This window comes from Camelus bactrianus, chromosome 25 (assembly GCF_048773025.1).
Source record: "Camelus bactrianus isolate YW-2024 breed Bactrian camel chromosome 25, ASM4877302v1, whole genome shotgun sequence".
NCBI lineage: Eukaryota > Metazoa > Chordata > Mammalia > Artiodactyla > Camelidae > Camelus > Camelus bactrianus.
In genome coordinates, this window is record NC_133563.1 from 18038825 (window position 1) to 18064539 (window position 25715).

Below are 25715 nucleotides of genomic sequence, written 5' to 3' on the forward strand. Positions count from 1 at the left end.
AGTCCTTAGAACAAGATAAAGAGTTAAAAAAAGTGAGGTGTGTTATTACTCTTACTGAGATAGTGCTACAGACTAAATGTAAGTGTCTCCACAAAATTCATGTTTGAAGTTTACCAGTACCTTAATCTTAGACTTATCACCCTCCAGAACTGTGAGAAATATATTTCTGTTGTTTATAAGCCCCCAGTCTATGCTATTTTTATAGCAGCCTTAACAGATAAGACAAATGACAAATAGAACTTCCCTCAACTATCCTCCACTTTTGTGCAAATTGTGTCTCTGTGTGTGCACATAAAAATGGAGGGCAAACTTTCTGCGTATTGCTGATGGTCTCTCATTTATAATAGATATATTTACAAAAACAGCAGTTGCCATACGCTCAAAAAAAAAAAAAAAACTGCTTAACATCCCAGAAACATTCAAATATACTTAATGGCTCACACATACCTAAAGGATAAGTTTCAAACTCTTTAGTCTGGGCTTCAAAACTCTCCGAAAGATAATTTCAACTGATCTTCTCAGTTGAAACTCAGTCTCTCCTCTCCATATTTATCTCCACCAGCCAAAATCAACTCACTTTTAGTTTCCTCAAGTACGTGTTACATTACCAAAGCTATAAACATTCACATGACTGTATACATTATATATGACTAAATATATTTGTTCCCTAACCCAAGAAAGACTGAAACATCTTGAGACTATGAAAAAGTGTCTGGTGAAGAGCAAAGGAACAAGGGAAGACCACTATTAATGAATTCTGAATTGAAATAAATTAGAAGAAAAAGACAATAAGTCAAGACAGTAGGTTGGTAAATAATATTAAGACTTTTTGTTTATGAGGTTGGTTAGATTTAGTTTAAGAGAAAATGCTAAGCATTTACATAGGCTAAGACTGAAGGAAAAAATGGAAAGAATATGTTTTATAATCAAAGTAGTGGAGAAGAGAGTATAACACAAAGGTTAAGAATGTGGAACTAGAGCCACACTGCTTGAATTCAAATCCTAGCACCACCTTTTCTAGCTATGTGACTCTGGGAATTTTTTTTAACCTCATTGTCCTTCAGTTTCCCCATTTATAAAATGGGGATCAGATTGAGATAGTATCTACTCTACAGAGCATGAGTATGAAGATTGGGTAATTGCATGTAGAGCATTTCAAACTATCTCTGACCCAAAGAAAATGATCATTAAATGTTATGAGATAAAAGGGAAGGAGGCATTGGAATATAAACATGTAAGTTATTTTTCAAGTCTCCATAAAGATTAATTTCCCTCTCACCAAGACAAGATTCTCAGCTGCCTCTGATTTTCCACATTTCACTTGTGCCTTTTTTGGGGGGATGAAGTAGAAGGGACTATTTATACCTTACTATAGTAAATATGTATGTGTGCCTCCCATAAGTCATAAGCTCCTTAAAATCAGCAACTGTGATGTATCTCTTTGCCAACACTGTCCATCAATAGACATTTTTAATGAATATAAATATAAAGTTATTACCTCCTTTAATTTGAAAATATGTTGTTGTAATTTTCACATCTTTATTAACATTTCAACCATCAAACTCTAAGAGTTTTGAATAAAAATTAGAGCAATAAAATGCCCAACATTTTTACTGTGGCATAATACTTTGTAATGTAATGATTTTCTAAATATGAAGTTGTTTTGACAATGACTTTATTTTGGTTGTTTAAAATTATTTTCTTTATTGTAGACATAAAGATTCAGGAGCAACAGTCATTTTAGAAAGAGCCATGATAAAAACAATCATATAACATTTTCAGAAAATCTGGAATAACTGTTATTGTATTTATAAAAAATAGTTATTAAGTAATGCTAAACATACAGTTTTGTTAACAATATTCACTCTGAATTTTCTGTATAAGATGTGAAAAAATAAAAAAAAAACTAACTTATTTTGGAAATTAATTAAGCATCAATTGAATAACAAAATACAAAAGAAAGTTAAGATCATATTAATGCAGAAATATTATGCCTTTAGTTTTCTTCTCAGATGATTAGTTTTCAGGTTAAATTCCAAGTGTACAAACTAAAAAGGGATTCAAATTTTGAAAATATGCAAAAATTGGTCAGAACTAAATCTAGATAGTTGGGTTTGTACATTACTCATCCTGCCTACCATAATCAAGGCACGTGTGCCTTGATTAAAGTGATTCTATGAATACAGTCCTCAATCCTTTTGATAAAAATTCCTCATTTATACATCAATAAGAGGATATGATGCAACCCTGGGAAGCTCATTCTCTGAGTTCATATTTACTAATATTATAAAATAGGACACAGACTATTAAATTATACCGTGCTTTCTTTATGATGTATTGCATAAGAAACTTCACACTCTGCTTAGTAAGTTTGGTTTTTCATCACAAACTGTTTGCTTTTATTTTGTAAGACTATGAACTAATCATGTTCTCCAGATTTGTTTAGGTCCCCAGATGGATTAAAGCCAAATTTAATGCTGATTCTTGTAAGTATATAAGAATATAGAGCATAATTTTTGTACGTTAACCTTGCTCTTAGTTTCAATTTTCTCTTTCATGATTTTCTCTTGATGTACTTATCCTTATTTTCATTTAATTTATTTTATTTGCTACATGAATCATGTTTTTATGCTGCATCAAGTACCTTTTCTACATTAGCTATAAATCAAATATAAATATATAAGTGACTTTAATATAGTAACTTAATTTGAACGCTATGGTAACCTAAAACATAAGGAACAATAAATGAAGAGAAAGTTGTCTTAGTCAAAAACACAAGGGATTAGTGACATAAATATGGGGCCAATAAAAATCACAAATAAAATACTTATTTTTGAATACTCTGATATTCAAGATACTTAGTTCATCTTTTATATATATAATAATTATATAGTAAAAAGCAAATTATTCCTGTTCTGTTGAGTCAGATCTGCAATGGGGAAAAGCCTAAGAAAAGTAACTATAGAAATATTTTAGATTTCAAGCACACTGATCAACAAACCAAAAAGCAGTTTCAGAAGGCATGCAAATTTCAGCATTTAGATTTTGTTCTCTATTATTAAGTGCATGAAATATCCTTCATCATTGAATGGCTCAAACATACACACACACACACACACACTTAATGTAACTTACTAAGATGAGTGACCAACAAAACTGCATAGGGGAGAAAGAGCCCAGCAGGCCAAAAATGTGTAAATTGTCCTCCTAGAATGATTCCTACAAAGATTCTATTTACTGTGTGCTGTCTTAGCGCACAAAAAAAGGACTTTTCACATGAAGCTAGACCACACAGCTAGCCATGTGTCACATGGCATTATTCAATGTCTTTGGTGAGTTACCATTCCCCTTCCTCCATTCATTTTTTTCTACATTATTTTTCCTCATCTTTAGAGCGATGGCTTTACAAGAACAACAGAATACCAGATGGTCATTTCTGTGGTTCGCTGAGTTTACATCCTAGTAGGAAGTTACATGATTATTTTTCAAGGTTCTTATGCATTGAACAGTCTATTTCACCACAGGGAATTCTGAAACTGTCAATATATTTTTGGCTAAGCATGCACCATCATTTTTATTTTAGGTCATGGTGCTATATAATCATGTAAATGCTTTGTGAGCACCAAGACGGTTTAATTTTTCTTTCTTTCTACAAGTGTTATAATGTAGATAAGTGTTAAAAATGTGTATTGCTTAATATTTATAAAATTGTTTTTATTTTGGGTATAACATTGTCAAACTATTTTGTAATTCTTCAAAAATATAAAGTTTCCTCAAGCAATCTGAATCTTTAATTTAGAACAAATACTTTAAATTCTAAACTAAAAAAATACCTTAAATTCTAAACAAAACACTCCAAATAAACAAAAGCCTCCATAGAAATATATGGCCTAAAGTTACACAGAATAGGCATAAACAATTGAAAACTCAGGTGCCTCAAAAAGAAATTGATTTTTGTCTTTGATCAAAATATAGACTTCTCAGCATTTTTCTAGAAATTTTACAAAATAGAAAAAGTGAAAATCATTCCACTAAGGAAAAAAATATGAACATCTGTAAATTAATAATACATTATCGAGGGAGGAGGCCAAGATGGTGGAGTAGAAGAATGCTTGCAGCTCACCCTCTCCCACAAATACACCAAGACTCACATCCACAGACCCACTCAGCCAACCAGAGCACCTGCGGAACTCCAACAGAATATCGTCCTCTTCAAAAGACAGAGACGCCAAAAAATCTGGTAGGAGAAAAGGAGAAAAGGAAAAAAGAAAGACGAAAAGGCAAAGCAGAGTGGGACGGGTCCCACGGGGAGGGAGCGGAAAAGGAGGTCTGGCACTCGTTCGCTGGGTATCCCCTCTCCAACCGAGAGGCCAGCAGGACCAAGGGGGAGCCTCCGAGGCTTGGATCTGTACAGAGCAGCCCTTGACCAACAGAACTAAGTTAAACGGGCACAGATGGTCCCCCCGACACCCAGCCCGAGATGTGGGCCGGGAGCTGGGGGCTAGGCCAGGCTGCCCGAGCCAGGTGGAGGACAGGGACGGCTGCACTGAGGCAGCCCCGGGGGACTGCAGGGTGATAAGCAACGTGGATGAGTGGGCACACAGGGCAGAACAACTGGGCCCTCCATAAAACAAAACAGCTGATGTGCTCTGGGGGGAAGGGTGCATACCCCATCTCTGAAAACCCACGGAAAGTTTTCAGGAGAAAAGAGGCGAGGTTCAGGCACAGCTGCCATATCCTCCGGTGCTGAGCACCCAGGCAGGAGTGGGGCAAAACCTGCATCTGCACTTAAGGCCTTAGCAGCCTCAAAGGCCAGCTGAGACTTGTCTACAGCCCAAGGCAGATAGGATCCCTCAGAGAACTTGCTCCTCCAAAACAAACAAGGAGCTGGGTTTTGGCCCGGAGCAGGGACAGGGCTGTTTCTAGGTCTTCCCTGAGCCCGCCTATGGAGCAAGCAGCGGCACAGAGCTGCAGAGCGACCTGTGCTGGGACAGGGAGGGCGCACCCCCCCCCCCCCCCGCCTTTCCAGCAGGAACGCAGCCCCTGACCTCGGTGCTGAGAGGGGCTGCAACCCGCCCTCCTACCTGGCCAGTCTGCAACATCTGACTGCTGCATCAGGAGGGGCACTGACCCGCTTGCCCACAGCAAAGGAGAGCTGCACCTGACCCAGTGTTGGGAGGGGGTGCAATCTGCTTGCCGACAGGCACTGGGAGCAGCACAGACGAGAGCGCCAACAGAGGGCCTCTGGAAACAGCAAGTTGAGCTTCCAAAACAGCACGAAGACAGAAAGACTTCACATTAAGAGCACCCAGTCTCCAGGAGAACACCACCCCCACCCTTTTTTTTAATCTGTTTTTACCTGTCCTATTTTTTTTACCCTTTTAATTTTTACTTCTTAAACAATTATATATACTCCCAGTTTTAATCCCTTTTAAATTTTTTAAAAATAATTTTATTATTATTATTTTGAAAAATCCACATCATTTCATTTTTATGTCTCTTGCTTTTGATGTCCTATTATTGATTATACACAGGTTTCAAATACATTTTTCCCTCTTTCCTCCTTTTTTAAAAGTTTTTAAAAGACGTCTCAAACCGATTGCTATTCTGCTTCAAATTGCTCTTCTATTATTCATTATACACTGTTTTCAAACCTTTTTTTCTCCCTTCTTGTAAAATTCTCTTTCTCTCTCTCTCTCTTTTTTTTTTAAGTGTTATTCCTACATAGGCATTAGATAGATAAACTCCTTAAGGACCACAATAGATAACTAATACTCCATAAACCACAGTGCCAGAGAGATATGAACAAGATGAACAAGCAGAGAAACCATTCCCAATTAAAAGAACAAGAGAAATCCCCTGAAAGAACAATCAATGAAATAGACATCGAAAGCCTACTAGATCAAGATTTCAAAAAAGGAGTGATCAAAGTGTTGAAGGAACTAAAAGAGATAGTGTTTAGAGATATAAAATATCTCAAAAAAGAAATTGAAGCTATAAAGAAGAGCCAAGTAGAATTGGTAAACTCATTGCCTGAGATGAGAATAGGTCTAAAGGCTGTGCAAAGCAGACTGGATAATGCAGAGGAACGAATTAGTGACCTAGAAGACAGGACAACAGAAAGCACCCAATCAGAACAGCTACAATGTAAACAAATAAAAACAAATGAAAATAGCATAAGGGACCTATGGGATAATATAAAGCATGCTAACCTTTGCATAATTCGGATCCCAGAAGGGGAAGAAAGATCAAAAGGTATTGAAAAGGTATTGGAAGAAATCATGACTGGAAACTTCCCAAACTTAAAGAAGGAATCAGATATCCAAGTACAGGAAGCTCAGAGGGTCCCAAACAGGAAGAACCCAAACAGACCCACACCAAGACATATCAAAATCAAGATGGCCAGAGTCAAGGATAAAGAAATGATCCTAAAGGCAGCAAGAGAAATGCGAAGAGTGAGTTACAAGAAAACCTCTATAAGGCTCTCAGCTGATTTCTCTACACAAACACTACAGGCCACAAGGGATGGCAAGATATATTCAAAGGCCTGAATGAAAAAAAGATTCAGCCTAGGATACTTTATCTAGCAAGGCTATCCTTTAGGATAGAAGGAGACATAAGGAATTTCACAGACAAGAAAAAGCTACAAGAGTTTAGCAACACTAAACCCATGCTAAAAGAAATATTCACAGGCCTACTCTAAATAGAAAAGCAGCAGGATGCTACAGAAATGAGAAACTCACAATTGGAAATGTGATAACTCAGGAATTACAAATAAAATAAACACGAAATTATAGAAGAAGACATACAAATCATTGAGAGTGGGAGAGGGAGGCAGGAAAATATAGAATTTTTTTTCTTTTTTAAATTTTTTGTTCTCAGTAGGATGGCTTTGAGATCATGTTACTATCAGTTTAATAAAAACAGTTGTAGTAATGGGCTAATAGACTTACAAAAAAGGATAACCACAAGCCAAAAACTTACAAGGGAGTCACAAAAACTAAATAAAATCCATGATAATACAAGGGAAAATTACCAAACCACAAAAGGAAGAAGAAAGGAACAAAGAGGAAATACCAAATCAAATGCAAAGAGAAGTTCAAAATGGCAATAAACACATTAATTATTGTAAATCTTAATGGACTAAATGCTCCAGTCAAAAGACATAGAGTGGCAGACTGGATAATAAACCAAGAACCTTCAACATGCTGCATACAAGAGATCCACTTTAGGGAGAAGTACACATATAGATTGAGAGTGAAAGGTTGGAAAAGGATATTCCATGCAAATGGAAAAGCCAAAACAGCAGGTGTAGCAGTACTGATTTCAGACAAAATAGACTTTAAAACAAAGGCCATTAAGAAAGATAAAGAAGGACATTTTATAATGATTAAAGGAGCGATACAAGATGAGGATATTACACTCATTAATATATATGCACCCAATATAGGAGCACCTAAGCACATAAAACAATTACTAATAGAGATAAAGGGGGATATTGATGGGAATACAATCATAATTGGAGATTTTAACACTGCATTAACATCACGAGACAGATCTTCCAGACAGAAAATAAATAAGGCAACAGAAAAAATAAATAATACAATAGACAAATTAGATTTGGTGGATATTTTCAGAGCATTACACCCCCCCAAAATAGGATATACATTCTTTTCAAGTGCACATGGAACATTTTCCAGGATTGATCATGTACTTGGGCACAAAAGAAACCTCAACAATTTTAAGAAGATAGAAATTATCTCAAGCATCTTTACTGACCACAATGCCATGAAACTAGAAATCAACAACAGAGAAACAAAGGAGAAAAAAAGGAAAGCATGGAGATTAAACAATATGCTATTAAAAAACCAATGGGTCAATGAGGAAGTCAAAGCTGCAATTAAAAAATACCTTCAGACAAATGAAAATGAAAGCACAACCACACAAAATTTATGGGACACAGAAAGGCAGTGCTAAGAGGGAAGTTTATAGTGATACAGGCCTTCCTCAAAAAAGAAGAACAATCTCAAATAAACAATTTAACCCACCAGCTGAAAGAACTAGAAAAAGAAGAACAAAAAATCCCAAAAGGCAGCAGAAGGAAGGAAATTATAAAGATTAGGGAGGAAATAAATACAATAGAGATTAAAAAATCCATAGAAAAAAAATCAATCAAACCAAAAGCTGGTTTTTTGAAAGAGTAAATAAAATCGACAAACCTCTGGCCAAACTCACAAAGAAGAAAAAAAGAGAGAGCACAAATTAGCAAAGTAAGAAAGGAAAATGGAGAAATTACAACAAATAAAATAGAAATACAGAATATCATAAGAGAATATTATGAAAAACTATATGGACCCAAACTGGATAACCTAGAGGAGATGGACAAGTTTCTGGAAACATACAGTCCAACAAGACTGAATCAAGAAGAAACTGACCACTTGAACAAACCGATCACTAGAAATGAAATCGAAATAGCAATAAAAAACCTCCCTACAAATAAAAGTCCAGGATCGGACGGCTTCACCGGGGAATTCTACCAAACATACAAAGAACTCTTTCAGAAGATTGAAAAGGAGGGAATACTCCCAAATTCATTCTATGAAGCCACCATCACCCTCATACCAAAACCAGGCAAAGACACTACCAAAAAAGAAAATTATAGGCCAATATCACTGATGAACATAGATGCCAAAATCCTCAACAAAATATTAGCAAATAGAATCCAACAACACATAAAAAAGATTATACATCATGACCAAGTGGGGTTCATCCCAGAGACACAAGGGTGGTTCAACATACACAAATCAATCAACGTAATCCATCACATCAACAAGGGAAAGGACAAAAACCACATGATCATCTCAATAGATGCAGAAAAAGCATTTGATACAATTCAACACCCATTTATGATAAAAACTCTCACCAAGGTGGGTATAGAGGAAACATATCTCAACATCATAAAAGCTATATATGACAAACCTACAGCCAGCATAGTACTCAAGGGTGAAAAACTCAAAAGCTTCCCACTAAAATCTGGGAAAAGACAAGGATGTCCACTATTACCACTCCTATTCAACATAGTCTTGGAAGTCCTAGCCACAGCAATCAGGCAAGAGAGAAAAATAAAAGGGATCCAAATTGGAAAAGAAGAGGTAAAAGTGTCACTATATGCCGACGACATGTTACTATATACAGAAGACCCTAAAAGGTCCACACAAAAACTACTAGAGTTGATTGAAGCATTCAGCAAGGTAGCAGGTTACAAGATTAATGTTCAAAAATCAGTTCCATTTCTTTACACTAACGATGAATCAACAGAAAAAGAAAGTAAAGAAACAATCCCCTTTAAAATAGCACCCAAAGTAATAAAATACCTAGGAATAAATCTAACCAAGGAGGTGAAAGTATTATACACAGAAAACTATAAACCACTGATGAAGGAAATTAAAGAAGACTTTAAAAAATGGAAAGATATCCCATGATCCTGGATTGGAAGAATCAATATTGTTAAAATGGTCACACTGCCCAAGGCAATCTACAGATTTAATGCAATCCCTATCCAATTACCCAGGACATATTTCACAGAGCTAGAACAAATCATAATAAAATTTATATGGAACCACAAAAGACCTAGAATTGCCAAAGCATTACTGAAGAGAAAGAAAGAGGCTGGAGGAATAACTCTCCCAGACTTCAGACAATACTATAGAGCTACAGTCATCAAGACAGCATAGTATTGGTACAAAAACAGACACATAGACCAATGGAACAGCATAGAGAGCCCAGAAATGAACCCACAAGCTTTTGGTCAACTATTCTTCGACAAAGGGGGCAAGAATATACAATGGAATAAAGACAGTCTCTTCAGCAAATGGTGTTGGGAAAGCTGGACAGCAGCATGTACATCAGTGAAGCTTGAACACTCCCTTATACTATACACAAAAATAAACTCAAAATGGATCGAAGACTTAAACGTAAGACAAGATACAATAAACCTCCTTAAAGAAAATATAGGCAAAACATTATCTGACATACATCTCAAAAATGTTCTCTTAGAACAGTCTACTCAAGCAATAGAAATAAAAGCAAGAATAAACAAATGGGATGTAATGAAACTTACAAGCTTCTCTTCAAAAGGAAACCATAAGGAAAACAAGAAGACAACGTACGGAATGGGAGAATATTTTTGCAAATGAAATCAACAAAGGCTTCATCTCCAAAATATATAAGCAGCTCATATGACTTAATAAGAAAAAAACAAACAATCCAAAAATGGGCAGAAGACCTAAACAAGCAATTCTCCAAGGAAGACATACAAATGATCAACAGGCACATAAAAAATGCTCAATAACACTAATTATCAGAGAAATGCAAATCAAAACTACAATGAGGTATCACCTCACACCAGTCAGAATGGCCATCATTCAAAAGTCTACAAATGACAAATGCTGGAGAGGCTGTGGAGAAAAGGGGAACCCTCCTACACTGCTGGTGGGAATGCAGTTTGGCGCAGACACTGTGGAAAACAGTATGGAGATTCCTCAAAAGACTAGAAATAGATTTACCATATGACCCAGGAATCCCGCTCTTGGGCATATATCCAGAAGGAATCCTACTTCAAAAAGACACCTGCACCCCAATGTTCATAGCAGCACTATTTACAATAGCCAAGACATGGAAACAGCCTAAATGTCCATCAACGGATGACTGGATAAAGAAGTGGTATATTTATACAATGGAATACTACTCGGCCATAAAAACTGACAACATAACGCCATTTGCAGCAACATGGATGCTCCTGGAGAATGTCATTCTAAGTGAAGTAAGCCAGAAAGAGAAAGAAAAATACCATGTGATATTGCTCATATGTGGAATCTAAAAAAAAAAAAAAAAAAGCATAAATACAAACAGAAGTAGACTCATAGACATAGAATACAAACTTGTGGTTGCCAAGGGGGCAGAGGGTGGGAAGGGATAGACTGGGATTTCAAAATTGTAGAATAGATAAACAAGATTATACTGTACAGCACAGGGAAATATATACAAGATCTTATGGTAGCTCATGGAGAAAAAAATGTGACAATGAAGATATATGTAAGTTCATGTATAACTAAAAAATTGTGCTCTACACTGGAATTTGATACAACATTGTAAAATGATTATAAATCAATAAAAAATGTTTAGAAAAATACATTATCATAACATATATTATCCCCCTAAAATACAGACCTAGTGACCATCTCTTTATTGTCAATTAAAATGGATTAATTTAAACTAAGAATGACAGGTGAAGGAAGTTTTGTTGGACCATAGAGTAAGGCAACAAAAATGTTTGAATTATTATATACAGGATGGAAAAGAGAAAAAAAGTAAATAGCTTCCTGAATGGAGGAAGATATAATTCAGAAATACCAAATGGGGAAAATAATGTGTGAGTTCAACTTTAAAGGCATGACCTGTTAGTTGCAGTAGCAATTATATGGTAAAATTAGAAAGCACTGATTTTCTTCTCTAAATATCAGAAACACACAGAAGGCCAGCACCTATTTTTTATATGAGAACTCCACATTATGCATGGAATTAGAGTACACATATTGAGCAACAACTCAGGTCAAAAAAATGGATCATCACCCCCCAAAAAGGGCCCATATTCACAGACTATGAGTTTCAAGAGACATGGGTCTGTTTCATCCATCATGGTACTTACCTGTATGACATGTGTGTAATGACTTCTTAACAGATACCAGTTTAATTATTAAGTATATTTCACATGAAAGAACCCCTAGAAATGAATGACTCAGAAATGCTGTTACCCACGGGAAACATATTTTCACTAATGATGTGTATTACTTCCTGATCCCAACCTATTTTGTTAGGCTAATATGGGGTTTAAAGTTCCCCTTAACCACTACAACTCTGAGAAAAATTAATTCCTCTGCCTGTATGGACCTAGAACCTAAATATGTCAATTATCTGGTACTATCAGTTTTCAAATGCATGTTTTGTGATGACAATAAATAATCAACTTATTGTTAAATATTACAGATATGGCATTTTACATACATTAACTAATATAATACTCATTATAATAACTATAGAGTACTAAGGACTCCCCTATTCTATAGATGAGAAAACTGAGATCTGAAACAATAAATATCTCCATAAAGGTTCTATGTCTTCTCAGTGGCAGAGATGTAAAGCAAACCAAAATTTTTATTAGTTCAGAATCCACCCTTTCCAGAGTTTTTTGCTCTCTTGTTTTAAAGAAAATATTTCAGAGCTATAGGCACATGTTTAACTGTCAATAGATATTTTAAAATATTCTAAACACACATATAACACAAGTGATATATTTTACTTTTATATTATTTTTAAATTACTTTTTCATGTATTTGGGAACAATTTGCAACTTCTGAGTACCTTCTACGTGTGAGGCATTAAATATTTTTTAAATATTATCTCATTTATTCCAGTCTCTCTAACATTCACAATCTCCTGAGATAGATAAAAAAAAATTCAATTTCTGACATAAGAAACAACACATTCAAGTAATACATGGTAGGAAGGCCAATCATCTCACAGATCTTAAACCCTTATAGACAAACTGTGCATCCTTTGGTCCATCATGCTGGACATTACTAAACCAATTTAATCAGGATGTTTTCATTTTCTTTTATCACACAAAGAGACTTTTCAGAACAAGGTTAGGGTACATTCGAAGGTGACTGAGTGTTGGCCTGACTGTTGATGGAACAGCCTGGAAGAGATGAAGAAACAGCAAGTCACCTGAGACACTTAGAAATTTTTCCTTGTGGCCTGATATCACTAGGATTTTGCTGCCAGTCTTTGAGGTGTTAAAATAAACCTATTATCAAATGACTTATGCTTATCTTGCTTGTTTATTAAAAGGCAATCAGAAAATCTTTTCCTTATTACTATCAAGTGTAGCAGTTCACATAAAGAGACCAAATTCCTTTTTGTGAAATGATAGGACTAATGAAAGATTTTAGCCCAAATAATGTTGCCCATATAGTAATAGTAAGTGTAGTAGAAAAACTCAAAGTCTGTGGTAAAAGATTTCCTAAGATAATATTTAAAATAACATCTTTGGAAATCAACTAAATCAAACTATAAAAGCCCCAATTCTCAAAAAGTTGTTTTTTTTTTTTCCCCCACATATTTCTGGTGTCTGTCCCCTGGTGGATGAGGCTGCACTATAGGCTTATGCAGGTTTCCTGGCAGGAGGAGTCGGTGCCTGCCCACTGCTGGGTGAAGCTTGGTCCTGGACCTCTGGTGGATAGGGCCATGTCTAGAGGCATTTGTAGCTCAGGAAGTCTGCTGATGGGCAGGGCTGTATTCTCACCCAATATGTTGTTTGGCCTGAGGCTTCCTAGCTCTTCAGCCTACAGGCTGCTGGGTGGGGCTAGGTCTTGGTGCTAATGATACAGTCAGGATGTCAGCCTCTAGGAAAGCTCATGTAGATGAACACTCCAGGAGTGCCCTACCTCCCCAGGAGACCCTCCAAAACCAGCAGGCAGATCTGGCCAAGGTTCCTATGAAATCACTGCCTCTGCCCTTGGACCTGGTGCATGCAAGACTCTGTGTACATTCCCAAGAGAGTGAAGTTTCTGTTTCCCTCAGTCCTATGGGGCTCCTGGAGTTAAGCCCCACTGGCCTTCAACCCTAGATGTCCTGGGGTTTCCTCCTCCACCTAATGTCAGAACCCTGGGCTGGGGAGCCTGACGTGGGGCTTAAAACTCTCACTCCTCTGGTAGGGCCTCTGTGACTTAATTATTCTTCAGATTATGGGTTGTCTACCCCGGGGGGGATGGGGTCCGATTATATAGAGAGTACGCCCCTTCTACAGTCCCACTGTGGTTCCTTCTTTATGTTTTCAGTTGAAGATGGTATTTTTTGCTAGGTTCCAGTCTTTTGTTTTTCAATAGTTGTTTAGCAGTCAGTTGTGATTTTGTTGTAGTCACGGGGAAAGGTAAGCTCGTGGTCCTACTACTCTGCCATCTTGACTGGAAAAATCTCAGAAATATTTCTTAATGCAAGGCCTGACATGACATTTTGATACTGAACTGTGCATTTGAGAACTTTTTTTTCCATTTGACATAGAACAGTTTATTACTAATACTAATCTTTCTATGATTCAGTGAGTTACATTAAAACAGTCTCTTCTTTGGGAGTGGATTTAAGGAAAAACAGATGGCAATTTATTAGGTTTTATCAAGCATTTTTTTAAAAAGGAACTACAGATTAAGCTTCAAAAGAAAAATATTTAAAAACTAATGTTACAACAAACAGAAAAACAACTTTGTTAAGATAGAGTACAGGAAATTTTACAAAAACAAATAGTTTCATTTTTCAATTCTCAGATTATTACGTTTAAGCACTACATGGGAATGAACAGAAGCATAACACTGAGTTACTTATGTGTTTTGGGTTTTAATTCAATAAAATATTTTCCAGTTTTCTTCCTTTTTAATTACTTTTTACTTGGGTTTTATCAATAACCAGATGCATTATAAATGTAGTATATTTCTGAATATCATTCCTCAGCATTTATATACGTATAAGTGTGTAATCAGGACATATACAAAGAATAAATTACATTTTCTGTGTTCTAATGCCTTTTTGAGGTGGTTTCCAGAGTACTAAGCATGAGAACATAGAAACACAATGAACACACTTTACTAGCCTCCTTACACCAGCCCCAACACTGTGTCCTTTACAGGTACACCTGACACTTGAACAATACGAGTTTGAACTGCCCAGGCGAAGTTAAACACAGATTTTTTTCAGTACATATACGTACTACTATATTTAAGATCCTCAGGTAGTTGAATCCACAGATGCTGAATCTGTAGATACAGAAGGCTGACTATTTGACCTGAGTAAACATGGATTTTGGCATTCCCAGTGGGTCCTGGAACACATACACCATAGATACAGAGGGATGACTATATTACTTTTTTGTTACATGCTCTACTAGGTTGATTTGTTTTACTTACAGCCTCTGATTAGATGTTGCCATTTCTTTGGAGGGCTTTTGGTATGATTTGCATACAGAAAACAACTGGCTAAACCTTTCCTCCTCTTTCCCCTTCTCCAACTATTGTCCTTAATTGTTCATCCTAATTCCATGTTTTGGTATCACACATTTTTATCCAGATTGTTGATCCAGGTTTTTAGCAGGAGAATAAAATTTTGTCTTGACAAAACAAGTTGCAGCTTTTTTTCTATCAGCTATTTTCTCTTATATACCACGTTGCAGTATAAGGCAGTCTTATTCCCAAGAATAAAACTTGGAAAACCCTTTTCACTCTCATTGTTAATCTCGCTAACTTCAACTTCTTTTGCTTTGTCAGAAGCAACAGTTTCTTCATTAGCCCTTTTGCTTAGCTGCACTGTGAAAATTTTGGTTTAGGTCACATGGCACCAATTGAGTGTATGGCATCTACGTTACTAACATCCAAGCATTCCTCAAAAGGATCTCACCTGCCACATAAAAGTAAACTCCATCAACACTTTACAACATCGTATCCCTTCACTGATCAGTGCTCTCCCTGAAACCTCATATGAATACTGTTATCTTTACTTTTGGTTATAAACATACTCAATAATCAAGAAAATACAACATCCTTTAAATTTTTCTCTAATTAATCTAAAATTCATGCTAATATAAACTTAAATTTTCTATGATTGACTCCTTAAATCTTAATATGCTAATTCTTCCATCATCAATGGTTTGATTTTGTGTGAATCCAGGTTTAGGTGCATTTATGACACTATAATTTATGTGTAACTTTCACATACACTTATTAGTTTGCCCTAGGTTATGTATACCAAAAGGCCATTCTGAATATAGAATATCATTATGAATTTTAGAATGTTTAATCTAGGAATAGCAAATCCATTTCTCCTTGTCTGTCAACCACTCTTAATTTGTAAGGAGTGTTGGGAACACCGAGTTAAGAAGGACTCTGAGACCATATTAAAACTCAGTGTGAATAAATGTCATGGAAATGTCTATTAAAGGAGGAAGTACAGAAAAGGCATGTATGCCAGATATTTTCATTCCAGACTTAGAGCATAGGAATTTGTATTCATTTTTTATATAATACTGTTTAGCTCAGCATCAGGCAATTAATTGACTTTATGAATACTAACAGATGGTGTTGATAAAATTCATCGTTCATATGAACAAATACAAAAACCCTTGCATCATACCCTCTAGTTTGATGTGGCATTCATTCTTAATTAAACTATCATGGTTAGGAAGCATCAAAAGAACTCTCTGGAAATAACAGTTTCATCAAGAATACGTAAACTCTAAGGAAAGCAATAAGCAAATCATTATAGTGTTATCAGCACCCTGCAAAGTTATAAATTAAAGAGTCAGTATGCTATCAAGTGGCAGAAAGTAGAGGAGGGAAGCCATGAATTGAAGCCTATATTTTCTTTTTCTTAAAATGACAACCACACAACATCCAAATATACTATTTGTCTACTCTTTAAGCTTTAATTTAAAAAGTGGTTAGTGGGTGGTAAATTGCTCCTTAGAAAACCAGATCATGTGCTCTGTGAAGTTATCACTTCACAGACTCTACCTTTACCTGGTGAATATTAATAACATATGAGAACTACTTTTGAGACTAGAAAGGAAAATTACTGCCTCACTGAAAAAGTTATTACTCTGTATAGTTTGTATTTTTAGCAAGGCCTCTGAAATTTTCTCTTTTAAAGCACCTGAACTTCCTTCCACTCAACTGGGAAGAATTTAGGTCTTCCTTTTCAAGGTGCCTAACAGTCTATAGATTCTGATATTAAAGCAATTATCACACATTACTATAACAACCTGATTACAGTATGATCAGCCCTATTAGAACTGGATTCTTAAATACAAGAAGTGTTTCTTAATCATATTTTTATATTCATCACATAAAACAATGCTTTGCATAGGGTGGGCCCTTAATAAATATATTTGAATGAGTAACTGTAGTCATCAGTATTATTGTCAAAGAAAAGAAAAGATGAGTTTGGCAAACTGAAGCTGAGTAGACTGAATTTCAAAAAAACAGCGGGTGTCATGTTTTGATAGATTAAAAAGCTACAGAGGTTAGAATGCAAGTCAAAGGAAATAAGCATGAAGAGTCTTGGGGATGAGGAGTAGGGAAGCAGAGTATACACTCAGGCAAAAACAAACAAAATGGCAACAAAACCAACAACAAAAATAGAAGTGTTGGCTTTAGGGTTAGATGTGGATATAAAGATAAATGATATTATCCATCCAGTTTTTGTTAACTGTAATTCCTTTCTTTAAAGAGGAGATGATAAGAAGTACTAATGAAAAGTGGAAAGGGGGAGCTACTTAAGAACTCAGTAGATAATTGGCACTTTATATATGCTATCATATTAAACTCCAACAGTACTGTGATATTGGTATTTCTGTCTATCTATTCATTCTATTATAGCTAAAGAAATAGTTTCCAAAATAATACAGTTTTTGCTCAAAGGGTCTAGTCAGTAAGTAGCGAAATCAGTATTTAGATTCAGATCCTTCTGACCCCACAGGCTCTTACCTGAACCAAACAGGAAAGGAAGGAGTACCACAACAGAAATTAACTTTCGGGTAGTATTAGAAATACTCCATTGAAACTTCTTAAAATTCTTCTTGGCTTTAAGTACCTTAATAAATACTTTTGACTCAGGGCATTTAGTGCCTTAAAAACTAAATAAACATCTTTTGTATGATTAAACTATAAAACTCCATTTACTCTCTTATAATAAAACATTTCTGAAGAGATATGCAAAAAAATGTTGGTGAAGTATCAAATGGTAACAAGCTAAGGCTTTGGAACCTGACAGAATGGCACCAAATATGGCATCCCCACCACATCCCCTACTGCAAGAAATTTTTTCATTGAATTCTAACATTGATGTACATCTGTGAGCAGAGATTCCCACTGTCTTTCTCTTTGTACCATACTATCTTTTCAAAGACATATGCATAGCAAATAGGCTCAGGACAGAAACAATGTCTTCTACCAAGAGAAAGCTGTTTGTTTAAAAGCTTGGGAAAAAGAGAAAGGACCTCTCTCAAGAGCAACAGGCAGGCATGCCCATTATAAAGGATTTAATTTCTATAAGCTCATGATCCCTCTCTTATAATAACACATATTACATATGCAGGTATCTCATACTCTTCATGCATTCTATGAGAACTGGGGTTTGGAGAACTGGCAAAAATGCTGATACTCTGTCTCCTGACATTTCTGTGAATAATAAACCCTCCTTGGTTTCTGATTCAAGAGTCTTGTGTCTTCTATCACCATCCAAGAAACTGTGGCAGATAAATTATTAAACTGTAAATAAAGTACAATCTCAGACTTTTCATAGTTCTTGACATTTACTGGGTAACCTTGAGAAATTATTTTTTTTAAATTTTTTGAACTTCAGTTTTGTACTGCTGTGAAATTTAAAAGTGAGTATGCTTATAAATTTCCTAGTATACTATAAGTGTATACTATAAGCTAACAACAGTCATAGAACTAGAAATAAGGGGGTGCCATAAGCATCAACATGGCATGAGATGCTCTCCTTGTCTCTCTCCTTCAAATTATAACCAGTAAAACATCCATAACTCAACAAAAGTGATTTGGCCCAACATACCTGGATACCAGGGAGTTCCACACACCTGTACACATAAAGGTGGGTGGACTGGGACACATAGAGAAGGCAAAATAAAAGGAATAGCAGAGACAGTGCCTGTGGTCCTGGACCCTTGGCCATAGCAACTAAGCCTATAGCCCCAGAGAACCAGGTAGCAGCAGGGAAGGAGGCATACATGACTCCAGCCTCCAGCCTTTCAGCTGCAGTGGTTCCCACTGCCACAGGGAACCAGACAGCAGTGGCAGTGGGGCCTGCAACTTGTCCTACCAACCATGAAGGTACCTACAACTCCAGTCCTCTCCATCCACAGCAGTAAGACTTGCAAACTCAGTAACTCCAGATTCAGCAGAGGCACCAAAGACTCCCTATCCTCCCCTTCTCCCCAAATGCAGCAGAGCCTGTGACTCAGGAGATCTTGGACACAATGGAGGTGCCTGCCATCTCAATGCCCAGGAAATGATGCCAGCTACAACAGTAACAATGGCACAAGGGCATAAGCAACTACAATGAGGGAACCAGTGATACCTCTGGCAAAGGTGGCAGAGGGTGCAAAGTGCTGACTCTCAAATATAACCAGTGGCAGCTCAGGTGAGAGAAACTAAAAATTTGTGTTATAATGCAACCTACTGAAAAACAAAAGAAAGGCCTCTAATTACTAATCTATTAAATCATTAGTAAATTTTTTTAATTTACTTAAATAATAAAGGTGTTCACTACTTCAAATGTGACAGCATAGAAACAGCTCATCAAGCACCATGAAAAACCACAGTAACACAGTATCACAAGAAGAAAATAACAATTCTCCAGAAACCAACTTAAAGTCACAAAATACTGTGAACTAACTGATGGAGAATTTAAAATAGCTGTCATGAAAAAACTCAATGAGTTACAAAAAGCTCAGAAACACAGTTCAATAAACTCAAGAATAAAGTTATTAAACAGAGAGACTACCAAGGAGACAAACTCTAAAAGGAACCAAACAGAAATTCTGCAGCTAAGAACTCAATAAATGAGATGAAAGATACATTAGAAAGCATTGGAACTAGACCAGATCATATGGAAGAGAGAATAAGCAAGTTCAAAAAGAAAAGTAGAGAAAAAATAAATGTAGAAGAGAGAAGAGGAAGAAGGAGAAGAGGAAGAAGAGGGAGAAGAGGAAGAAGAGGAAGAGGAAGAAGAAGAGGAAGAAGGAGGAAGAGGAGGGAGGAAGAAGAGGAAAAAGAAATATTTTATGAGAACTCTATTAGAAAGGAAATGTTAGGGTAATGGGTATCCCAAATGAAAAAAAAGGGAAAAAAGGTACATAGAGTTTATTTAAAGAAATCATAGCTGATAACATCCCAAACATGGGGAAGGAATTAGATATACAAGTTCATGAAGCTAAAGCAAATATCTATTTACCTCAATGCAAAAAGACCTCCTCTAATACACAATATATTGAAACTGTCAAAAGTCAATGACAAAGAAAGAATTTTAAAAGCAGTCATATAAAAAAGAATGACAGCCTAAAAAGGGAACTCCATTAAGCTATCTGTAGGTTTCTCAGTAGAAACTCTATAGGCCAGGATAGAGTGCAATGGCATCTTCAAAATATTGAAAGATAAACACTGCCAGCTGAGAATACTCTATACAGTAAAGTTATCCTTCAGATATGAAGAAGTAAAGCTTTTCCCAGAACAACAACAACAACAAGCTTAGTTTATCACCACTAGACTACTAGACTTGCTTTACAACAAATTTTAAAAGAGTCCTTCTACCTGAAATGAAAAGGCAAAATTACCTAAAATTTTAAGGTGAGAAATTAGAATCATAAAATTGAAATCAGAAAATTGTAGGTTGTTAACATTTAACTCTAGAATAAAAGATAAAGGGGAAAATCAGTAAAAATAACTATAGCTGCTTCTATTTTGGTAATAAAACCACAAAATAAAGAGAGATAATTTGAGATGACAAGAACATAAAAGAGAAAGAGGAAAAATGACAAAACCCATAGAGGCAAATTCAGGTAAGATGCTATCAAGAGGAAAAGGACTATTTTATTTATGAGATATTTTATACAAACTTCATAAAAACCATGAAACATAAAACTAGAGCAGACACATAAAAAAGAAAGAAAAAAGAGAAAAATATGGAAGAAATTTACCAAAATAGAATGGCAGACAGAAACAACAGGAAAACAACAACAACAGAGATATAGAACAACCAGAAAACAAAACACAAAATGGAAGTACTAGGTCCTCATTAATCAATGATCACCCTAAATGTAAATGGATTTAACTGAAACACCAATTGAAACACAGAGTGGCTGGGTGGAATAAAAAATAAAACCCAACTACATTCTGTCTTCAGGACACTCAACTCATCTCTAAAGACAAACACTGACTCAAGGGGAAAAGATGGAAGATGATGCTGTATACAAATGACAGCCAAACAAAAGTGGACATAACCATACTCTATCAGACAAAATAGAATTCAAACCAAAAGTGGTAACAAGAGATAGAGATGGACATAATATGATAAAAGGGACTTTTCATCAAAAAGACACAACAGTTATTAATACATATGCACCCAACAGAGGAGCTCTAAAATGGATGAAACAATTAGTAACAGAGCTAAGGGGGAAACTGACAGCAACACAATAATAGTAGGGAATTTTAAGACCTCACTTATACCAATGAATAGATAATCAAGACAGGAAGTCAACAAGGAAGCAGCATCAATAAATGAAACATTAGACAATATGGACTTAATAGATTTTATGGAACATTACATCCAAATGCAGCAGAATACATATTCTTTTTGAGTGTACATGGAACATATCAAGAATAGATCTTATGTTAGGACACACAAAAAGATTTCAATAAACTTAAAAAGACTGAAATGATATCAAGCATTTTTTCTGATCACAATGGTATGAAACTAGATATCAAGTGTAAGAAAATAGCTAGAAAAATCACAGTCTGTGAAAAGTGAACATGTTACTGAACAACTACTGGATCAATTATGCAATCAAATGAAAATAAAAAATACACCTGAAGACAAACAAAAGTGAAAATACAACATACCAAAATCTATGGGATGCAGCAAAAGCAATACCAATGGAGAAGTTTATAGCCATAAGTCTACCTCAATAAATCAGAAAAAATCTCAAATATATAATCAAACTTTATACTTCATAGAACTAGGGAAAAAAAAAAAAAAAAAGAACAAACAAGGCCCAAAGTGAGTGGAGGAAGGAAATAATAAAGATCAGAGTGGAAATACATGAAATAGAAACTAAACAGATAGCAGAAAAGATCAATGAAATGAAGAGCTAGTTCTTTGAAAAATAAACAAAATTGACAAACTTTTAGCTATTATCACTAGGGAAAATAAAAGGAAGAAGCTTCCAATAAATAAAATCAAAAAAGAAAGAGAAGAAATAACAAAAGATATCACAGAAATATGAAGGATTGTAAGAGAATACTATGAATAGCTATATGTCAATAAACTGGACAACCAAGAAGAAATGAATAAATTCTTAACAATCGTACGATGTTCCAAGACTAAATCATGAAGGAACAGAAAATCTGAATAGACCAATCACTGGTAAGGAATTAAAACAGTAATCAAAAACCTCCCAAAAAACAAAATTTTAGGACCAAAATGGCTCTACAGATGAATTCTACCAAACATCCAAGGGAGAATCAATATCCAATTCCTCTCTAACTCTTCCAAAAACTGAAAAGGAAAAACAGTTCTTAACTCATTTTATGAGGCCATCATTACCCTAATACCAAAACCAGACAAGTACAACACAAAAAAAGAAAATTATAGCCGAATATCTCTGATGAACATATATGCAAAAATCCTCTACAGATATTAACAAACTGAATACAGTAGTGGATTAAAAAGATCATACACCATGGTCTAGTGGGATTAATTCCTAGGATGAAACTATGGTTAAACATCTGCAAATCAATGTGAGATTATATTTATATATAAATAACAAAATGAATATACATATATAACATTAACAAAATGAAAGATAAATATCATATATTCAACTCAATAGATACAGAAAAAGTTTTTGACAAGATTCAACACTTTTTTATGACCAAAAACACTCTCAATAAAATAGGTATAGAAAAAATGTACTTCAACATAATTAAAGCCATATATGATAAAGCCAAAGCTAACATAATACTCAGAGATAAAAAATTGAAGGCTGTTTTTTTCTAAGAAGAGGAACAAGATAAGGATGCCCACTCCCACCACTCATTAAACACAGTATTAAAAATGCTAGACAGAGCAGTTAGGCAAAAAGAAATAAAGAAATAAAAAGAAAAAGAAATAAAAACAACCAATTTGGAACAGAAGTTAAGATTGTCACTATGTGCAGATGACATGATTATATAGAAAATCCTAAAGACTCCACCAAAAAACACTATTACAAATAATAAATGAATACAATAAAGTTGCAAGATACAAAATCAATATACAATTTTTTTCATTTCTACACACTAACAACAAACTAGAAGAGAGAGAAATTAAGAGAACAATCCTATTTATAATTGCAACATAAATAACAGATAAATACCTAGGAATAAATTTTAACAAGTTGCTGAAAGGCCTGTACACTAAAATCCATAAGACACTGCTGAAATAAACTGAAGACAGAAAGAAATGGAACTGTTAGAAATGTCTATACTACCTAGAGCAATCCACAGGTTAAATATAATCTGTATCAAAATTCCAACAACATTTTTCAAAGAAACAGGAAAAAAATGCTAATATTTATATGAAACTACAGAAGATACTAAGTAGCTGAAGCAATTCCAGGAAAAAAGGACAGAGCTGGAGATGTCACACTCTCTGATTTCAAATTAAACTACAAAGCTATAGTAACCAAAACAGCATGATACTGGAAGAAAAGCATACATATATATCAGTGGAGCAGAATTGAGAGCCCAGAAATAAGCTCACACACATATAGACAATTAATTTATGACAAAAGAGCAAAGAAAACACAATAAGAAAGGATAGCTGCTTCAATAAATGACACTAAGAAAGCTAGACAGCCACATGCAAAAGAATGAAACTAGACCACTATTTTCCACCACATTCAAAAAGCAACTAAAAATGAATTAAAGACTCAAATATAAGACATGAAATTATAAAAAAAAAAAGTAAAAGAAAGCATAGGCACACTGTCACTGATCTCAGCAATATCTTTCTGAATATGTCTCCTAAAGCAAGAGAAACAAAAGCAAAATGAAACAGAACAAAACAAAAAACAGATGGGATTATATCAAATTGAAAAGCTTCTGCACAGAAAAGGAAACCACAAACAAAATGAAAACACAACCTACTGAAAGGGAGAAGATATCTAAAAATTTTAAAGTCATATATACAACAAGGGGTTAATATTCAAAATATAAAAAGAACTCATATAACTCAACAACAACAAAAACCTTATCAAAAAATGGGCAAATGATCTGAATAGGTATTTTTCCAAAGAAGACAAACAGATGGCTAACAGGGACATGAACGATGTTCAACATTACTAATTATTAAGGTAATGCAAATCAAAACCACAATGAGATTTCGTCTCATACTCATTAGAATGGCTACTATCAAAAAGGCAAGAAGTAACAAATATTGGAGAGGATGGAGAGAAAAGGGAACCCTCATACACTGTTGGCTGAAATGTTAATTGATACAGCCATTATGGAAAACAGTATGGAGGATCCTCAAAAAATTAAGAATAGAATTACCATGTGAGTCAGCTATACCACTTCTGGGTATTTATCCACAAAATAGAAAAACAGTAACTAAAAGTTATATATGAACCTCTATGTTCATGGCAGCATTATTTACAATAGCCAAGATGTGGAAACAACCTAAGTGAGCAAAGACAGATAAATGGATATAGGTGATATGGTATTTATCATCAATGAAATATTACTTATCTATAAAAAAGAACAAAATCTTGCCATCTGAGACAAGATGGATGGATCTTGGAAGTATTATGCGAAGTGAGTTAAGTCAGATGAAGAAAGAAAAATACCATACAATTTCAATAATATGTAAAAAAAATTAAATTTAATTAAATAACAAATGAACAGAACAAAACAAACACATAGATACAGAGAACAGGTTAGTGGTTACCAGAGGGGAAGGGGGTTAAAATGGGTAAAGGGAATCAACTGTATAGTGAAGGATGAAAACTGTACTTTTAGGGGTGAACAGGCTATAGTTCATACAGAAGTCAAATCATAATATTGTGACATAAAACTTATATAATAAGCCAATGTTATAAGCTAATGCTACCTCAATATTGTTTAAATAAATAAATAATAAATAAAGTAGGAGAAAAATTAACAACAAAAGAAATGGCAGGAGCAGCAGAGAGAGCTAACATTAAAAGAAAGCCAACATGGGGCTAATATACCACGAAGTGGCAGGTACAGGCTAATTTATTTAAGAATTGGAACAGGTGGGCTTGTTTCCTCCTTGGTTAAATGAGATAAATGAATCACAAAGAGTTGACAAGATTTGCCTGAGGTAACATATGGTAATTGTCAAAGCTGGGATAAAAAAAAAATCAACTATCTCTGATTTCTAGGGGTCTCTTCAGCATGCATTTACAGCTACATGTTTAAGAGGAAGCTACATAGTAATTTGGATGAGTAGTTAGACATTCCTACCATTTGTAGAGGAATTACAGAAACACATGCCAAAAGAACGAAATATAACTCATTTGTCTTTTGCTTGTTAGAAAAGAAAGCCCAGTCTACAGAATTTCTGTGGGCAAGATTCATGCATGAATTTAAAAAAAAAAAGATTCATCCATGAATTCAGTTAATGTTGAACATGTTCTATCTTCCAGGCTATGTACTTTGAACCTTTGTCTACATTAGTATATTATGTTGTCCTCATAATACAAATGATCCTTCCCAATATTGATAATAAACTATACAGAATTCTGAATTTCACAAATTCCCATGCTAAATCCTCTAGAGAAATCTTTAAAAGATCCATAGATTCAGTCAATA

The 25715-nt window shown here is 35.0% G+C and overlaps 1 protein-coding gene across 3 annotated transcripts in view; it reads right to left on the minus strand.

Annotated features, from left to right (window-relative positions):
* CSMD3 (CUB and Sushi multiple domains 3) overlaps nucleotides 1–25715 on the minus strand; it is a 1011591-nt gene that overhangs the window by 746133 nt on the left and 239743 nt on the right. The gene's annotated exons all lie outside the window — the stretch shown is intronic.